The 19,942-nt window shown below is 37.4% G+C and overlaps 1 protein-coding gene across 4 annotated transcripts in view; it reads left to right on the top strand.

Moving 5' to 3' along the window:
• Positions 1-618: 618 nt before the first annotated feature.
• The window catches only part of TENM4 (teneurin transmembrane protein 4), a 1,547,018-nt gene continuing 1,527,694 nt past the window's right edge, over positions 619-19,942 (top strand). For 3 of the 4 annotated variants that reach the window (XM_038158275.1, XM_038158258.1, XM_038158266.1), the window contains exon 1: positions 619-937. The gene's annotated coding sequence lies outside the window, so the exon portion shown is untranslated. Of the gene's footprint in view, positions 938-5,157; positions 5,317-19,942 lie in introns of all 4 variants that reach the window. The other variant, XM_038158286.1, reaches the window with a different exon arrangement.

The following is a 19,942-nucleotide window of genomic DNA, read 5'->3' as shown; positions in this document are numbered from 1 at the left end:
ATTGGGGTTTGAATTCCCCATGTGACCTTGGACATATCTCTTCCCCATGGAAGCTCATTTTCTCCCATGAATAGTAAAGATGTTGATATTTCTTTCCTTTGTCCTATCCTACCTGACTGTGAACTCCAGATTTTATAGTGAGTCAGTACACCACCTTGCTCTGTGGGGCCATCTTCACAGCTGGCTACTGTATTCCTATAACCCCTGGAACTCTGGTAGTTCTCATTAGGGACTCCTATTTAAAATGTGCTTTATCATGGCTAGAGAAATCTTCTTTCAGATTATTAATTAAAATGAAATTCTATTCCTTTCAACTATGGACTATGACATTTGCAGTGGGAACGTTAAGGGCAGAGAAATTTAAACGAGCTATCTTGAAAGTTTTATGTTTGAAGGCTGAAGATGCATTTCCCCTCTCCTCTCCCCTCCCTGTATGCACTGTTTCAGATCCATTGCTTATTGACTGATAGACTTATTGGTGAATTTTACAGCAGTGATCCAGCCCAGGGAGGTCAGCAGGGTGCAATTACCAGCAGAACAGGCTTGGGTGTGCTTCTGAACTACTCCTCCCTGCACAGCTCTTTCAGTATGCATATCACATCTCCCTGCTTGTAGCAGGCTGATGAGTGTGTGCAGTTAGTGCAGGCACACACATACTTCTGCGCTTTCCCTGAAAGTGGAGCATTAGCAACTGCAGTCAAAACGCACCGTTGCTTCTTCAGCTCTGATCCGTGCAGCAACTGTCTGATTCTGTCTGGAGGAGCTAGGAGACAGCACTGGAGGCAAGTTTAAAAAGGACCTAGTGACACCCTGCTGTCACATCTGGTTTTAGGGACCTACTTATTAGTAGTCCATTTAAATTCACTTTCCTAGTCCCATCTGTAGTGCACGTTCTTGAGAAGTGGCTGGCTGGCAAGGAAGGAGCACGCTGCTGAAGGTATGTTGCAATCCTCTTTATCTTTCGTCTTGTGCTGAATGTTTTTGTCTCTGCATCTCACTTGCAGACATTCCTGGTATATGCAGTTTTGCACTGAGAACTGATGGAGAAGGGCTTTAACAAATCATAGCATTAGGAATAAACAGACAGGTAACCTGTTTTGGTTTTTTCCCCCCCTTCAATTAGCCATGCTGATTGTTTGTTAAGGGGTAGATTTAAATGTCTGGAATAAACTTTCTGAAAAGATGACAAGTCTGACAGCATGTAGCATCACAAGCAAATAGACTGCTGTTATTTCTATCAGGGGAAAATGTCCATTCATTGGTTGTTTAACTGTGGACATGGAACATTGCTTTCAAAAGGATGTGTTTATTAAATATGGGCTGTGTATGCACTGCCAGCTGAAATTTGCATACATGTTTTGAGATTTGAAAAAAAGACTCTAACTTTAAAAATGCTCTGGACTGCAGCACACCTCTATAGAAAACAGAAGTGAGACAGGCTTTTCATTTCACTTAAATTCTTTTACTGGCATATATTCATCTGGTAAAAAGTCTTTGCCAAATACAAGAAGTTTGCTGTTATTGCATTTCCATAAATGTAACAGCTGTGAAGAGCATGAATATTCATAGTGTTTAGATTTTTGCTCCAAAGATTTTTATGATAATTCTGACTTTTCAAAGGGGATGGGATTTTAGATCAAAGAATTATGCAGGTTGAGGTATTGTGATAAGCCATATATAAGGGTTTCTTTAAAAAAAAACCCCATTATAGATAAGCATATACTGCAGTACATAGCTGACTGTACCAGTTATTTACTTGCAGCCAACTTGCTCTGTTGCTTTTACTTGTGGATTCTTTTGCTAACAGGTCATCAGCAGTCAAAATGAAGTACAGTTCAGGTGTTGGTCTCTAATGGGATGGTATTTCCCTAATGCTATACAGCTTTAAAACATATCCAAGGCATTGTTAATTTTATGATGCTTAAGTTTTAACTTGGTGCACCCTGGATTTTCACTTACTGAAAACTTCTTTTGGGATGTTTCTAAGGTCAGAGAAGCCCACTACTCTCTCAGTGTATTTTAAGGATGTAAAGTGATTTGAGTAATCTTTCCTTAGGAAAATTCTCCTGTCAGTAGTTTATCAAAATTGTATGAGCAACAGAGATGGTCCTCCCCTGCAGGTAGAAGTAGAATGGTCTTGAAACTACATAGGCAGCATATGTTCATGTGTGTCTAGAGATAATTCATCTAAAAAAGTTAAATAATCCTAGCTGCCTCTAGATCTCAGTGACTTCTCTATTACTAAATATATTCTATTAATGGGTCATACTGCAGATTTCTGTAACTTCACAGTGAAGAAAACAACTAGGCAGGAATTATGTTACATAAAGCCATCTCAGAAACCCTCTTAAGGCATGTTGTAATTATTTCATTAAAAATCCTCCCAGTATTTGGGAAGTGCCGGGAGCTGTGGGGTTCCTGCCTCTCAAAAATGTGATGAGTGGAGCTATCCATGTGTGCTCAAAGTGAATTTAACATTCTTAATGTCCAGGGGCACCTCTTTGGCAGACTGTCCTCACTCAGGCTGGACTGTGCTGCTCACCACTGGCAAGGTCAGCCTGGCTGGAGAGCTGTGCCTCCCAGCTGCTCCAGTCCTCAGCCCAAGCTGAGCTGTCACTTAAGTCTCCTCCTCAGGGGACTGGGAAAACTATTTGTCCCTTTCATCTGTCATTTTTAATGACAGCTGAATCAGTCTGGGGCTTAGGTGGAAAGTTTCTGTTCATCCCCTCCTATCCACCCACCTCCACACAGCAGATATGCAGGGACTGCAGACATAAAATACATTTAAATAAGTATGAGAAAAAGAACAATTTAATGGGTCAGAACCTGTTTTCGGGGAGAGGAAATCAGATTACTCTCCTGAAATCAGTAGGAAATTGTTTACATGAACAGAAGTTGTTTACAGAGGCACAAACTGGTGCAAAATCTCACTTTCCCTTGGTGCTGTTTGAATTTCTGTGACCTGAGGACCTGGCTCTGTTCCTTTAAAGTTTGGTTTTATGCCAGGAAAAGTAGCCAAAATAGGGAATTTTTCTTTTCACTCACTAGGAAAAAACCTGTCTGTATATGGTGACAACAACAGACATCTGAGAACAAACACCTTTTTCCTTTCCCCTCACCAAAGCCTAGGAGAAAAAAAAAAATACAAAAATATCCAGTGAAAAACATCCTCCCAAACATCTCTGTTTAATTCCCTTTAAGACATATAAAGTCTCCTCTTCTGCTTTAATGTGCATCAGGCTCCTTCCTGACCTCCACCACTGCGTTGGAGGCTGTGAGAGTTAATTCACTTTGACCCCTTGGCTGCCTCAGCCGTGCTCTTCTTTAAAGCAGATTTGTTGATCATATCAAATGCAGTCGCTGATGCGTTTCTCTTCTGCCTTGAGAGTCAGAGCCAGCATCCGGAGCCTCGGATGTGTTCGGTTAAGTTGCAGTCTCTCAGCCCCAGCACTGCGATTCCCAAGCCGACCAGCCCCCTAGTGTTTTCAGGTATTTGATGCAAAGAGGTCTCTGCAGCTGTTGCTTGCCTTTAGCAGACGTAAAGAGGGGGATTTGAAACAGCTCACAAAAGCTTAATGGATTTATTGGAATCTAGAGTGATTGGTAAAACCATACAGCATCCAAATCTTCTGTCTGAAAAAAGCAAGAGCTGGGTTTTGTGTACTTTTAGAGTACCAAAACCTCTAAGACTGCTACTGCTGCATGGCTGTGAGCCTATCAGAGGCTGCTGGCACACAAACTGCTGCAGAGTTGTTGTAGAAGACAGTTGTTTACACACTGTAACTGGGATTTCTGAGAGCATCCTCTATCACACACACGCGCTGCAGCACTGGCGTACTGCACAGGTTCCTCAGCTCTCCCATGGATGATTGCTGAAAATGAAGATAAAGGGGAGGAAATGCCATGAAGCCTCAATACTGTAGCAAACTGGGATCCAGATGGCAAACCTTTTTACAGCAATATGGTGGATTAACTTTAAAAACTCCCATGGCTACTACTCTCCTGTTTAATTTGTCTTTCCTTAATGCCATTTTGGTGTGATGATTTTGCAGGGTAATTCCAAAAAAGTGCATGGTTTCAGGTATAGTCTTCCATCAGCAGAACTTTCTTACTTTATTAACCCCTCCAGAGCTAATTAACTGATTGCGTAATCAGTAGCAACAATTTGAACTATATGTGGAAAAAAATGCATTCACAGTACAGGCAGAGTATGAAACCAAGACGATTTGCACATAAAGGAAGAGAAATAACCTCTTGGAGGGAGAAAAGGTTTTCACTCTTCTGGGCTTTGTCTCTATTCAGAAATAATTTTTGGTAATGCAGCTGCAATACTGGCTGAATTTCTTCACGAGGGAGATGTAAAACCTCAGGTTGGTATTGTACACATGCCAACATTTTTGAAGCTAGATGTCAGGTAGTTTTGTTTCTCCCTGTAACTTAGAGATCCAGCTTACTGTCTTATTGTAAGCTGCTACTGTTGTTTGAATATGTTCTTCCTTCTTCGTACAGTCACAGCAAGGATCATCACTGCCCACATCTTCTTCAAAAAGCTGGTTGGTGAGACACCCAGTGGTGACAGTGAGCACCCGTGAGCTGGACAGTGGGACCTCCTGGGTGCCTTCCTTCAAGTTATCCTTTAGCAGAAATCTTGTCAGAAAGTCACCCTGAGACAAGATGATGCTTAAGATTCCTTGCCTTTACTCTCCAATTCTGTCACTACCTGATGCAGATTGAGCGTAAATTATTAAAAAGAAACATTATTTAAATAAAGTGTATCCAGAACACCTCTTGATAATTTTCATCAAGATTTTGCCACTAGGGAAGTGGGTTTATATGTGCACATGTGGAAACAAACAGCAAATTCTACTCCAATTCTGTATCTCACATGATAGGCATATTCCAAACCTGATTAAATGGAAATTAAAAATCTACATCCAGGTCTCACACTGTGACACAGTTCATCTGCAATCAGTGCCATCCCTGCCCCAACTGATGACTAAATTCATTATAAGTCTCCCTACGTAGCCCGAAAATTCCTTTGAGCTACTTTTATGAGAGTACAACTTATAACCAGAAGCCAAAAATTAGATTCAATTCCAGATTAATCCCAGAAATAGACTTCTGTCTATTAAGTAATATATTTTTTTATCTCTACAGATGATATTGACCAACTTACTGTTAACTAAAATGGGAGCTTAGTCTTCTATCACCTGATAATTTGTCACCGGTTTACTGAGTAATTTCTTCTTTGTCTCCTGTGCTCTGGACTATCAACCCTTGCAAACCAATAATTAACTGTTGTGGATCTTCCTGGGGGTAAGGAGGAACAATTCACTACAATGAGACAAGTTTTTTTTGCCATAAAGTTACTAAACAGAGCTATGGCAGAGTGAATAATGCAGGAGGTGATTTGCTTTCAGGAAGGTTACTAACAAACATTTCCATTAGTTGGACATTTGGACTTGGCCAGAGAGTGGTGTTTACGCTATTTTTGTGGTATAGAAAGCAGTTAGGGGAAAAAAAAAATGAGATTCTCTCACATTATAAGACTCTGGGGAAATTCATTATCCAATTTTAAAAAGTGAATTAAATAAAAAACAAGAAAATGTAAAACGAATCCAGTTTCAGATGTATGTGGAAATTAACATATAAATTTAAAAGGCCTACTATAAAATGTTGGTAAGTTTTATTTTGCAAGAGAAATATTGCTGCGGTTTCTGTAAATCCCGGGGATAAAAAATAATTTATAAATGCTTTTGATTAAATATTTTAACTTACTATTTATAAATAAAACTATAGCGCTTACTAGTTTTCTCTTTAATAAACCCCAAATTCTGATATCTTTTAAAGGTGATGGAAGATATAGCTGAGCTTATTAAAGATGAATAAAGCTCTATTTTTTTTTCATTGCACTAGATTTTTTCCAAACAAAATCTCTTATCTCAGAAAGCCATCAAGTTCTCGCAAGGAACATAAATCACAGCAGAATAGGCAGCCTCCTGCTTCATTCACTGAGCTCCATATGCTTATCTACCTCGTGTTTCTGCATCCCAGGCTCCTAAAATGCTTCAGTCAACATTCCTTCTGAATTGTGATACGTCATGTTAATCAGCCTCTACAGTGTCCCAAAAATGTATGTAAATTAGACTTTTGGTGAAGCAGAATATTTTGACAGGATTTTTTGCATAAATCACGCACACAAGCATACTCAGAAGCACACAGAACTCACAAGCATACTCACGCACACAGAACCTTTTTAGAGAGGAGGACATTTTTGGACCTCATTTTTTTCTGGAGCACTTTGTGACCAACATGCTGGTGCTGCTTGTGAGCGGAAACATGTATGTGGCAGTATGCCAGCTCCTATAGCAGGAAGCAAATCAAGTGTAAGTCCACTTTTGGCAAGAAAAATGTTACCAGGGAGAAAGGAACAGAACAGTTTCCTCTTCCTTTTTCCTCCTTTCTCCCGACTCCCTTTCTGTCGCTTGGTTTGTTCTCTGAATTGTTTGTTGTCACTGGTAATATCAGCATTTTTAGTGTTATCATAAGATAACATTGTCCTGTTATAGTAGATTAATGTTTTAACTTGAGCTGTATTTCCAGAATAATCAGAACTCAAAAATCAAAATAATTTATTTGAATTTAAATAAATTTTAATTAAATTTGCTGACTTTATTATTGCTTATAAATTACCTAGGTCCACTGAATATATAGAAAGCCATACTGAGGTTGTTCAGATGAGTTTTGTAAGTATTAGCATTGCCTGGCTGCAAATGTCTCAATTTTTATTCTCTTCTGACCTCCTTTGCTGTAGTTTTATGTTCCACCTTGTCCTTCAGGCCAGTATTCAGACTGCTTACAAGTCTGAATATATCTGTCTCATCTGTCCCTCTCACTGAAGTGTTGAGGCTGAGTGAGCAAAACAAGAATGATGCAGGCAGTGCTTTCTGTCTCCTTTGGGCAGCCCTCAGTTTTTAGCCCTATAGGCAAGGACCTTCAGCTGCCTGTACAGCTGAGGCCCTGATTGCCATGTTCTGAGGTGCCCCCATGAATCCACTCCACCTTCTAGATCTCAGTCAGAATCATAGAATGGTGTGGGTTGGAAAGGACGAGAAAAATTACCTGCCCATGGGCAAGGTGACATCCCTTAGGTCAGGTTGCTCAGGCCCCCATACAACCTGGCTTTGAACATTTCCAGGGATGGGGTGTGTATCTCACCATGAAGTGGCATACACCTGAAAAATTGCCAGACCTCACCAAGAAAGTATGGGACCATGTCTACTTATCTTTCCCAGTCTGATTACCCTGTTGCTCTAGTTTCTTTACAGAGCTTTCCCCTTTCTAAAATGACTGTGCTTTCATGAGGCTTATATGGGCTGTCTCTTTGGCAACTTTTGCATAGTTGGGGCTTAAAAAACTCCTCTGAAAATTATGCAATGTACACTTATGCATCCTGTATCTTAAGAATCGTAGAATATGCTGAGATGGAGAGGACCCACAAGGATCCAATCCAAGCTGAGTCCAACTCTTAGACCTGCACAGGACATCCCCAAGAGTCACACCATGTACCTGAGAGCATGATACTTTATTTCTATATATAGATACCACAAAACAGTGTATGCCCAATACTTACACTGTGCATGAGGTTATATAAGCAGAATAAAATATATTTGCAATCCTATATACAATTAATGTTTCACAAAACACACAATACCCACAGAGAAAGGTCAGTGATTTGTTATCTAGGATAAATCCAACAAAGTTTGGAGTATCAGCTTAAAGCATCCCATAGCTGCAAAAACATACAGGTTGGCTGCTGCCTTTTTAAAGAGGTAGAAGAGCTTATAAGTATGTGCAATTTTATGGCTAAATATAAACAGAAGAATGCTTCAATAATCATAAATACAGCTGTAGAGCCAAATTCTCTTAATGATGCAATAGCCATATATATAGATACAGATATATATTCTATTTCACAGTTTGAAGTTCTTAATTCTCAACACCCAAGTCTTAGTTTCCTGCCAATTTTATAATTTTTCCTGTTGTCAATTGCTTTCTAAAATAAGTTTGAATGGGGTGGAATTAAGTTGAAAATTAAAAAATTAAAAACAGGTGCTGTGCCTATACCTGCTGCCATATCCCTTTCTTCGTGCCTTGTATCTGTGCTGCTTTCTGGAACAAGCTGTTTGATCCTGTCTCTTGCTGCTAATTTTGCACCGTCTGCTGTTGGAAGCTGGGGGAGGGAACAAAGTCGATGAATATTAGAACAGTTAGACAGTTGAAGATGTTCGAAAACAGGGAAGCTTTGCAAACTGGGTAGAAATAGGGTAGTATTACTCTTTGCAGGGTGAGTAGAAATGAAGCAGTATTTACTTGTGAGAGCTTTAATAGCAGCCACACAATCACTGGCTTAAATGTGTTTTGGTTTTGGGTGCTTTTAATGGCAATAATTAGGTAATCAATATTGTTTCAGAATGGAAAAATATCCTGCTTAACAACAGAATAACATTGATTAACTAAGCTAACACCATTTTAAGGAACATTAAGTAATCAAGACTGTTTCCATGATGACATCCCAAAGTGAGAGAAAATCAGGCAACTCTAGTATTGGATGAAGCTGGGACTGCATTTGTACTGTTGCTGAGGAGACAACGGCTGCTGCATTTGCCTGTGCAGTATTGTAGTACAAATGTATGAGGGAGGCACTGGGTACATTTCAGTGAACTTAGATCTTATCCAAGATATAAACTGGATGTTTTCTGAAGATACAGATTTCACTCCACTCTTTCCATCACTCTTTATACATCTGTTAATTCAAATTGATATGTTGAATTTGAATATCTCAAATAATTAATGATCATATGTAACTTGCACTTTGAAATTTACTGAGAGTCCTTAGTAACTTTTCAGGAGATGCCACTCTTAATAATCACAGCAAAATTATGATGGGGTGGGAGATTTTACAAAGAAACCCTGTCCACTGGTGGCACAAGTAGGAGTAGGGTCCACAAGTCCTGGGTGCTAATTTGCTGCTATATCTGACTCAGGCATCTTGAACTTTTAAAATTAAGTATCCACATTAATCCAGAATTAACCAAAATTTCATATATTCTAACACCTACAGTTACAGTTGCACATTTTCAGACACTGCAAAGAAAGTTGAATGTAGATGCCCAGATTTAGTCATTCTGATCAGGATTCACTGAGAATGTTTCTCAGAGATATGATGCTGATTCTTTTTTTTGTGTGATATTACAAGAAATGACACTGCACTGCTTTTACTAAATCTCGGGGTGGCACAAAGAGCTAGGCCAGACTGAACAGGGCTCTGAGCAACCTGATTTGACTGAAGATGTCCCTGCTCATTGCAGGGGCATTCGACTACATGACTTTTCAAGATCTCTTTCAATCCAAACTGTTCTGTGATTCAATGATTCCATAATTCTATGATTTGACCTATAAACTACTTTGCATGAGTGGAAGGCAGTGAACATTTGGTAAAGAGTATAAAATCTTCAAGGACTGATCCAGTCCAGGGTGCCAAAAAATAACAATGGTGCTCAGAAATAACTAAAAAGTGTAAGTGGTGAGCTGCTGGTGGTTGGGATTCTTGAATCTACTTGAAACCAAGTGGGGATAGTGTTAAGCTCTTTTTTAGGCATAAGAATGGTCAACATCCCTTCTCCCAAGGGTTAACTGAGCAGACACTCTTGTGTTTCATGATACATGAGCATGTCCTTAAAGCATTCACTCCTGGAGGCAGGTCATTACATATGAATCACAAATTTCAATAGAGAAAAATCCTTGCAACATTCAGAGCATTGAGGACAAGCTTGAAAATATGATCCTTTATATTATCAAAACTAAAAAACCCAAAAAAACCAGTTTTAAAATCTTCTTCAGAAGTGACAGCCAATCAAAAAACAGAATATTTTCATTCAGAATTGGTCTTGCAATAGTCAGGCAAAATAGTGTACACGCTTTTTAATGTTCAGGTTTAACCTCAGCGTAATTAAAGCAGAAATGTTGGACAGGTGAGAATTCTTATTCTTGAGGGTATCAGGAAAGCTGTTGCCCCAAAGCTGAGTTTGAAAGCCATTTTCTATAGAGAGGATTGGACTGGACTTTCACGGTAGTCAAATTTAGTCAAGAGGTGCAACACAGATTTTATCCATTAGAGCTTTGGATTAGTCTATGAAATTAAATATACCATTATTGTATTACAGCCTGGAGAGGACTGAAAGGGAGAAGCTCTGCTTGTCATGTATAAAAAAATGGAGCAGACACAATCTCTGTCTCAGTTTTCAAACTCTGATGCAGATAATTCTCCCAATGGTTTTGTTTTCTATCATATGCAGTGCCTCTTGTATATAATTATGTGGGAGGCCATCTTTCTACTTGATATCTTCTCAGTCAACTGGTGTTTTGTGTGGGCTGATGGTATGTAGATTTTCACACTCACAAAGGGGGTAATCTCTTACAGGAGAGTGGTTCAAGAGAGATTACAGGAAGTGGTTCAAGTGGATTGATCTGACTGGTAGGATAACGTGTATGGTGTTTTGGCCTGTACATGTTCTCACACTTTGTCTTGATAGTATTTTGTCTGAAGCCAATTAAATATATTCAGTACTCTAAAGATTTGACTTGATCTTGCCCATCAGAACTCTTCTGACAGGTGCTATAATCAACTTCCTTCTTTTGTAGATCAAGAAAAAGGACTTTATTGAAAATGGATTTCTAATCTGTAGTTCTACACTAGTAAATTCATTTGCCAGAAAACTAAAAGCAAATAAGGGCCAGAATAAACCTTACTTTTTACTGACATGCAAATTTAGTTTATTTTGAGTAAGCATTGGAAAACAGGCCTTATTATCCAAGTAGAAATGTTCAATGCAGTCTTTCTGACATTGTCTGGTCACCTTGAGTGTGTGAAATACTCTGGTAAATTAGATAAAGCATGAATTCAAATAGAATATTTCTACTTTTTAATATACATAATTTATTGTGTTTCTGGGTATGCCAAATGGACTTATTAGGACTATCTTTGGATCTTGTAATATTATCAGAGTCAGTGATTTGTGAATGCTACGTTTATCCTCGGAATTACTTTACTTTGATCATACCCTTAAGTTCTGGAACAATCATAAGGGCAACAGACAGGAAATTATATCCTTTTCCAGGACAGGTAAACCTAGCCAGATAACTTTGTGCATTCATGACAAGACAGACTGTGTGCACACTGAATAGTATAAAAAGGACAAAATAGGAATCTGTGTTTAAAATTTCTCTAGTAAATCATGGAAAGGATGGTTCCAAGAGACTTTGTGGAACCAGAAGTCTGCAAATTGCTTCCACTCAGTGCAGGAATTCATACTCCTGGTGGAGACATTGATTTTCAAAGTACACCGTGCTGTTAATAGTAACAGTCTCCCTATTTCTTGATGCAATATCAGCAATGATTTGTGTTAAATTAGAACTGAATAACCATTTGTAATTGATTTTAATGAAAATGAACATACATAATCTACAGCAATTTTGGCTTTGTTCATTTTTTTAACTTAGTTTCTGTTCTGATTGCATCTCTTTTACAAGTGACATTTTAAATTTATTTACCTTCTAGAGTGAAGATTTTTCTATTGTCTGAGTTTTGTTTCTCTAATAGGTGCATATGACACATGATCGACTCTCTCCCTTGTGGTCTGTATGATAAGTTAATTGGATTGATCTCATTGCTTTTTACACAACTTTGCATATTTTCTAGTCCATCAGTAATTAAGTGGTTCTTTTCTGAATCTTTTCCAAAGGTAGAAGCCTTCCTTTTCCTTCTTGCTAGAGGCCTGTAGTCAGTGCGGTTCCCTAGGGATTAATGATAGGTCCATTATTATTAAACTATTTCAGTGGTGCCAGGCAAAAGATCAAGGAATAATGGTCAAAAATTAAAACACAAGAAGTTCCACCTCAACATGAGGACAAACTTCATTATGTTAAGGGGAGCAGAGCACTGAGAAATGTTGCCCAGGAAGGTCATGGATTCTCCCTCTCCAGAGACATTCAAAACTCACCTGGACATGTTCCTGTTTAATCTGCTCTAGGTGACCCTGCCTGGGCAGTGAAGTTGGACATCCAGTTGGAATCTGGATGGTTTCCAGATGTCCCTCCCAATCCCAACAAACCTGTCTTTCTATGATAATTCTGTCATTCTGTACTAGTATTCTTAACATATGGAGAGCAGAACTGTGGCCAGACTCACAGTAGGAATTATAACTTTGACAAATATATGTTCTTTTGGGTTTTTTTTATCATGAAGGGTATTTCCATGTTTGTAATCCTAGTATAAAATTAACCCTTTTGATTGCAAATTTGTACTGAAAAGCTGCTCTCAATTTATCACACATTGTCGTCTGAAGATCATTTCAGAATTGCAGCTTTCAAGGCAGAATCTGCCATTGAAATACCATGGCCTATATTATTACCACTGGTTTGTGGTTTAAGATTTGAAACACTTATGGTCTGTTTAAAGCCTACAAGGATGACCTTTCTTCCTTCTTTATTGACTGCTCCCTAGACATTTTGTCATCAGCAAAATCTATGTCTTCTTTAGATGTGGTTTTGTTTAGTATTCATCTATTTCTAACCCATTGATAAAATGATTAAGACATGCAGAGCCAAAAAGAACTCAAAAACATAAGTAAGTTTGAACTTGAAACAGCTGGTTGGCACTGATTTAGATGTGGCATTGTGTTCTGAATCTTATTATTTAACTACTTCTTAATTAATTTATTATGTGAATGTTAAATTGTTCAAGCTTTATCACTCAAGATGTTATGTGGTCCCAATTCAAGTGCATGACAGAAATCTGTTGCAGCAACATCATTATTTTCATCACACAAAGCTGTAAACAGCAAAATGTTGCCAATATACTTAAATTTTCGATAAATGTAGAATAAATATCAACATTGCTGCTTTTTTTTATTTCTTATTAGTTCCATTAGTTTTATGTTAGCCATTCTATGATTTGGTCTGGGATGCTGTTATATCTACAGATCTATAGCTTTCCATACAAAAGAAAAAAAACAGTTTCTTACATATTTTTTAAAGCATGGCTTTATTCTGGAACATCTTTATTCTGGAATATCTCCAGATCTCCAGAATATATTGAAAAATGAGCATTTATGATCCACAGAATTTTTTTGGTTTTTAGGATCTGAGTATTACCTGGATCTTCTTATCTTAAAATTCTTATTTTTAGTAACTGTTGCTAAATATTGGTATCAGTTATGGTTGTAGTCAGTAGTGTTTTTCTCACTTTACATTTTATAACTACATTATTAACTCCCTTTTCCAATACATAAATATTTAATGGAAAAAATGTCTGTTCTCCTTTATTGTTAGTAATTATTCTATTTCATCCTCCTAGAAATTTATCAATGTGGTTTGTTATATGAGTGATCTGGAAGGAACTTGTGTTTCAAACTTTGAATGAAGTATGTCTTCTTCTTGACAGCCAACATTGTACCTTTTGTAGTGATACCAACTACAACAGAAACAAAGATTTTTCTCTCTGATAGCATCAGTTATAACTTCTAAGAAAGATGAATTTTCTTAAGTAGTGAAATATTGTCGGATCCTTCCGTAGTCTAGCTAGAAATAGCAGTAAAACTTTGAACTGACACTAGTCTGTCAATAAGTGGATTGGATAGACTTTTTTTAAGGCTTTTTTTAAATAAATAAATGTAGGTTTTTTTTTTGAAATAAATGTTACTAGTTATTAAGTTACTATTAATATTATTGTTTAAAAATTGGGAAGTGTTTTCTGAATAGAGGCAGAACTGAAATGCTACATCTTCTTATTCTTCCAGTTATTTGATGTTGATATCAAACTCTTTTTAATGCAGGATCAAACTGAATTCTTATAATGTTTAATTGTCAGAAAGAGCTCTTTAAAATTAAGCATTAATATTTGAAAGTAAGGAATTATTAAAGAAATCAATGCTTGCTCACATTTTAATCTGCATGAGAAAGCAGAAAACAGAAAATAAGAAGCAGGAATACATGGGCCCTCTTGTAAATCAGCTAAATCTCAGAGAATAGACTAGACTGCTGTAGACACTATAGCTATTTATGTTATTCTTCTCATGCTTGGATTAAATTTAAATGAATTTTAGAAGGAATTCCATCTTAATGAATATTGTTATAAAACTTTGCTTGCCTTTTTATTTTTTATTCCTTAGTCCCTTGTTTGTATATGTCAAAATTATTGCTATCAATGGAATAGAGTGTCAGATAACTGTGGGTGTTTTTTCCTTTTTTTATATTTTAGTAAGATTTAGTAGCATTGTAAGACTGATTACTTTCCATTTTTTTAATACTAAACAAAAATATTTTTTCAGACTAAATATTTTATTCCTGAAACCTCCCTCTCACCTTGTCTTTAGAATATTTGTTTGGAGTCATCTTTAACATCCTGTTCCATTTTTCATGGGTGGGGAGGAAAGAAATGAAGTAGCTTATGGTGCAGAATAGCTCATTAGACTTTAGAATTAAAGATTCAAACTAAATCTTTAAATCCACTCTGGATCTTTAAAAATCCACTTTGGATCGGGACAATAAAGATTCACTGATTTAATTTCAAACTTTATGTAAACTCAAGAAAATAACTTAAAACTTGAACACTAAATGATTAAACACTTAAACATGTATCAAGTAAACAACTAAAAGTTATTGTAGAAAAAAACATCCAGCATTTTACTGAGATTGACACCTGATATATCTTCCTGTAACTTATATAATTTCCATCATAAAAGAATTCTTAATGTATTCTAGGTGAGAAGCAATAATTAATGATGTTTTATTTCTGAATTTTATTGCAGTTATGATAACTGGATCCAGCAGATAGTTGAAGCTTAGTATCAAAGAGCAGAGGGATTTTTCTGGTAAAAGGCACAAACCAGGCAAAGCAGAGACTCACAGCCGAGGAAACAAAGGCACTCTCTTGTTGAAGGAATCCTTCCACTGTGTTGTAATTCTCTATTCATGATGGGAAGAATTGGGCATGCAGAAAGACTTTGTGAATGGGACACTATTGACCTGAAATTAGATATCTTGATTTGCCAGGCAAGATCTTCCAATACAGATTTTCAGTTTCTGCACGGTCAGTGCTTGTTGGAATAATGGAAGCATTTGCTTTAGACCTGTTTATTAGATATCACAAAATTAGCAGAAGGATGTGCATCTAAAATTGTTCTGAACCCTATATAAAGATTTCTGTGACTTTTGTGAGCATTATATCAAAGCTACAGAAGAGACCTGAAGTTATGTTAAGTAATAGAGAAATGTCATTATATATCGAGAGGTCTAACAGTGTATCTGGAAGCATCTAGGGCCTTCATCTTCCCCTCCTTTATACTTACATATCTTATGCACAATCTTGGCTTCTTTGCCGGTATTTTTTTCTTCCTAAGAAATGGTATACCATGCCTCAGACTAGATAAAAAAGAAAACTTATCAATAAAAACTGTTACTAAGAGTTACTTATTTTTACTTTATACCTTGTCCAAAGAGGGTGATTTTGTAAAGAATGGCTATACTATGCCATCGCCTGCCAAAATCAAGCAGATCCTGAGGCAAATGTAACAGAACTAAATTTTTTCATGCTTTTGCTTTTTAATCTGCTATTTGAAAAACTTCAGTGACATCTCCCTCTAGATTAGACAGATGTGTCTTGTTTTTATCTGAATGAGCTGTTCCCCACCAATTTTTCAAGAGAAATTCAGTCAGCCAGGGACTGAGGGGAAACAATCCTTGCGTATGAATCCAGGTCAGCTTGGAATGCGAAGTTCCTTGGAGGATAGCACTCAGAAACTCTCATAGGCACACTGGCTAGGGGGCAAGCTAAAAGGTTTTAGATTAAGACATGAGATTATTTCAGGATGTCACTCCTTTTCTTGATCCTCAAGTCATGTCTCCTCCATACAGATCTACAAATAGCCAAAAAGGATAAAATTTCTTTTAAGGCTTGGCATCAGCTTTTGTGTGCAAGTCCTTCTGCCCTTATCATAAGTTCTTCTGGTTTTACCAAATTACTCAAACAAATCAACCACTGCCTTGACTTTCTGTAGACAAATTATTCTTTAATGTCTCTATTTTTGAAACTGCTGATATTGCCTACCTCACAGTCTACTGTGGAAACATTCCAGAAGTTCACTATGTCCTGTGGAAAAAAGGGCTACTTTCATCTATTTTAAGCCAGTTTTCCAAAGTGCCCCCTGAGCGTTTGCAGTAATGTGTGGATGAGGATTCATGGTCCTGCATTCATTTTGTACAACACCTTCACAAGGTAGAGCTCGAACACATTTCCCTCAGCTTTCTTCTTCTTAAAATTAGGAAGAAAAAAGAAGAAAGTAAAGATGAGGACTGAGAACAAAACTCTTTAGTCCCTTCTCACAGAGCCATGGATTTTTCTTCTTTGTCATTTTAGTAGCTCTGCTCCATATCCTCTTTAATGTGTCACTCCTGCTCTACAGAGATGAACTATGCATGGTAACCAAGGGTTTATGCTGTTAGTACCTTCTTTTCTGTTTTCAATGCCCTTGAAATGAGTTGCTTTTTTTAGCTGTTGCTTCACAGGGAGCCATGATACTTTGAAAGCAGCTACATTTTCCTTAGGAACAATACTTTCACACCTTGAGGAAGGTTATGGTATGAAAGCAGAGGCTGCCAGCTTTCACTCTTATAGCAATAGGCAGCAAAAAGAGGACTTCTGAACTTGATGAAAAGTCAACACTTTAGCGCCTGAAGGTGGCCTGCAAGAAGGCTGGAGAAGGATTTTTTACAAGGGCATGCAGTGATGGGTTAAGAGGGAATGGCTTTAAACTGAAGAAGGGCAGAATTAGATTAGATATTAGGAAGAAATTCTTTGCTGTGAGGGGGGTGAGATATCAGCATAGGTTGCCAGAGAAGCTGCGACTTTTCCAGCCCTGGAAGTGTTCAAGGCTAGGTTGGACGGATTTTGAGCAACTTGGTCTAGTGGAAGGTGTTCCTGCCCACGGCAAGGGAGTATGAACTAGATGGTCTTAAGGTCCCTTTAAACCCAAGTACTGTGGGTACTATTCTACTATATATATTCTACACATTCTACTATACTGTGGCTCTACAATTAAGATGTAAAGCTGTTCCATGTTTCATATACTTTATTGGACATAAAAGAAAAAAAAAATCTTGTTCTAAATCTGAAGCATACAAAATTATTTCGCCTCTATTTTTCCAAGAATTTTCCTGTACTCCAGATTTTTGTTCTTGCAAGTTCTAAAAGGCCATTTACAAACCTTTTATACCTCATAAACGTAATTTTTTTTTTTGAGAGAGATAATTTTCTCTTGTAATTCAGATAGTCTGTAACCTAAATCCACTGCTGTATTCTAAAATTTCTTTCAACTACAGTGACTCTCAGAACCCACTGACAGGGGCTAAAGCTATATATCATATAGTACTGAAGTTGATCTTTTTCCCACTGAAAAGGCTTTATTTTATTTTATTTTACACAGTAATATTTATTAACTTCAAATTCACTCACAGCATATATAATACTTGAAAAATTGCACCTACAGCATGGGAAAAGGGGCTTTGTTTTGAAGGAGGCTGAACCAAATCCTATAGTAATCATTAGAAATCTGGATTCTGTGCTTTGATATCTCTAGCAAAGCAATCCACTGTCTAAACATCAATCATGACACAAGAAAAATGGCTTTTGAGTCATGCAGAGAGATAAAACTGACTGCAGCAAATACTTACAGGATATATTACTCCTAGTTGCCTCATACACACTGGAATTTATTTTCATATGCATAAATGGTTTAATGATCTTTAGAAACATTTCTAGACTTCTGAAGCAAACATTTCTCTTAATTACAGCCTGGATTTCAGTTCAGTTTTGCAATCTAACATATGAAAGTGCTCTGTGGATGCCAGTTATGAGAAAGAGTATATTGATAGTCCTTTGTGGGCAGGTGTCTAGCAATAGATAAAAGAAAAAACTATTATGATACAAGCATCTGGATCCAAGCTGGATCTTGACTTTAAGTGGAAGTAATGAGGATGCTTCCCCAAGTGGAAGAGAAAGTGTGCTTACTGCCGAGTATTCTTGCTCCCCTCACCCTGCTAACTCATTAAGGTTCTGCACTAGGAATTCCTGCAGTAATTATTCCTGGGGGAAGAATGTTTGGGGGTGTCATTTTACTGTGAATGATTACTGAATTAAAAAACTAACAATCCAGGGACATTCTGAAAGTTCCAAATGTGACCACTGAGTGGCAATCAGAGTATACTCTTGAAAAGTCTGGGATTCTTTTGGGCTGAGCACTATGCAGACAGCCAGGCTTCCTGTGTCCTTCTCAAGCATTCCCTGTGGCTCCTGAATTACATGTGGTTTGTAAGAAGTCTATGTGCATCTGTACAGGTAGAGGAACTGTGCTGGGATGAAGTTGGTGGTTAGTCCAAAACTGCTGCCAAAAATGGAACAGGACAGCAAAGCATAAGGAAGCAGGAGCATCCAGCACATTTTGAGACTGTCCTGCACACACAGCCTTATCCAGCAATGGAGAACTAGGACCATGGGGAGATGCTCTGTTTACTACCCTGGATCCCGTATAAGACTGCCTTCAGTTTTGCGTGTTCATGGTGTGTGTCTTGAGGCTGATAATCAGCATCCAAGGTCAAGAAAATTTGTGCTTAGTTTTAAAAAATAATATGGCACCATCTATATTGCACCTAGCTCTGGAGAAAACCTAAAGCTGACCAAGTTAATCATGTCTATTTAGAAACCACCTATCAAAGGCTTCATTTTGATGTACCTCGTTGCTAATTTCAAAATTGCAGTGGTGCCCAGGTGTCTAAATTCTGTCTACTTCATGAGGTCTGGGGCTCCTTATACCAAGGAACTTATGAATGCATAAGCAGCTATGGAACACTGTAGTCTGAAATAGAGGCAAATGATCGATTTTAGGCTTCTCTAGAGATTAAGTGATACATAGAAACATGTGTATTCACAGTCAGTTCACAGAAATTTTGGCCCCCAAACTGTTTAACTGATTGGACATCCAGCCAATGACAGGCTGAACAACATGATTTGGTATTTAGTGTTGGGTAATGTTTAGTTCTTCATAAGGAGTAGGACATGATTATTATTGTGCTTATGATATTATACTCCTATTTTAAAAATATTATTTTTTTAAAATTTATTTGCTTCATAAATTGTTTCTAGCCACTGCTCTACTGAAATGAAGAAAACAGAATGATTGAGAAACTGAAGGTACGGCTTTCACATTTTAAGGTCTTGGATTAAATACCTTATTGGCAAGAGACTTGCCACATGATTTTCACTTCACTGATCTTCCTGGATTTCCATCTTTGTGTAAGATAGACATGACTGCTTTCCACTTCTTTATGGAGTTGCTATAAATGTTGTGATGAACGGAGTAAAGTACTTTCAATAAGGAGAATATAGAAAAGTTTGGTCTGTATAGGAAAGGAGTTTTAGCTGTCCTAGAAGCAGTGTAAATAGTTTTGTCAAATGGTTCTTCAGCTTTCATGTTTTCCCAGCAACACGTTCATGATCAGTATTTCAGAAATGGAATGGACTTTCTCTTACAAGTTACAGCACTCTGGGTTGTCAAGCATTTTGTTTACCCAGAATTTATTGGAGCCTATTCCGTGACATATTCTCTTTCAAAATGCAGCATTACAATCTAAAAGAAGCATCTAGAACAGCTTCATTGTGTTCTGTACTTTTTCACATACACACACACACACACACACACATACACACACACACATCAAAAATATAAAACCTCCTTCAAACTCACAAATATTTACAGGATTTTTTTCCATAAATTTGTTTGTAAAATATTTTCTATGTCTTTTTCTTTCCTGTAATTAGTATTTATTA

This window comes from Motacilla alba, chromosome 1, assembly GCF_015832195.1.
Source record: "Motacilla alba alba isolate MOTALB_02 chromosome 1, Motacilla_alba_V1.0_pri, whole genome shotgun sequence".
NCBI lineage: Eukaryota > Metazoa > Chordata > Aves > Passeriformes > Motacillidae > Motacilla > Motacilla alba.
This window is presented reverse-complemented; position numbering and strand designations above follow the sequence as displayed.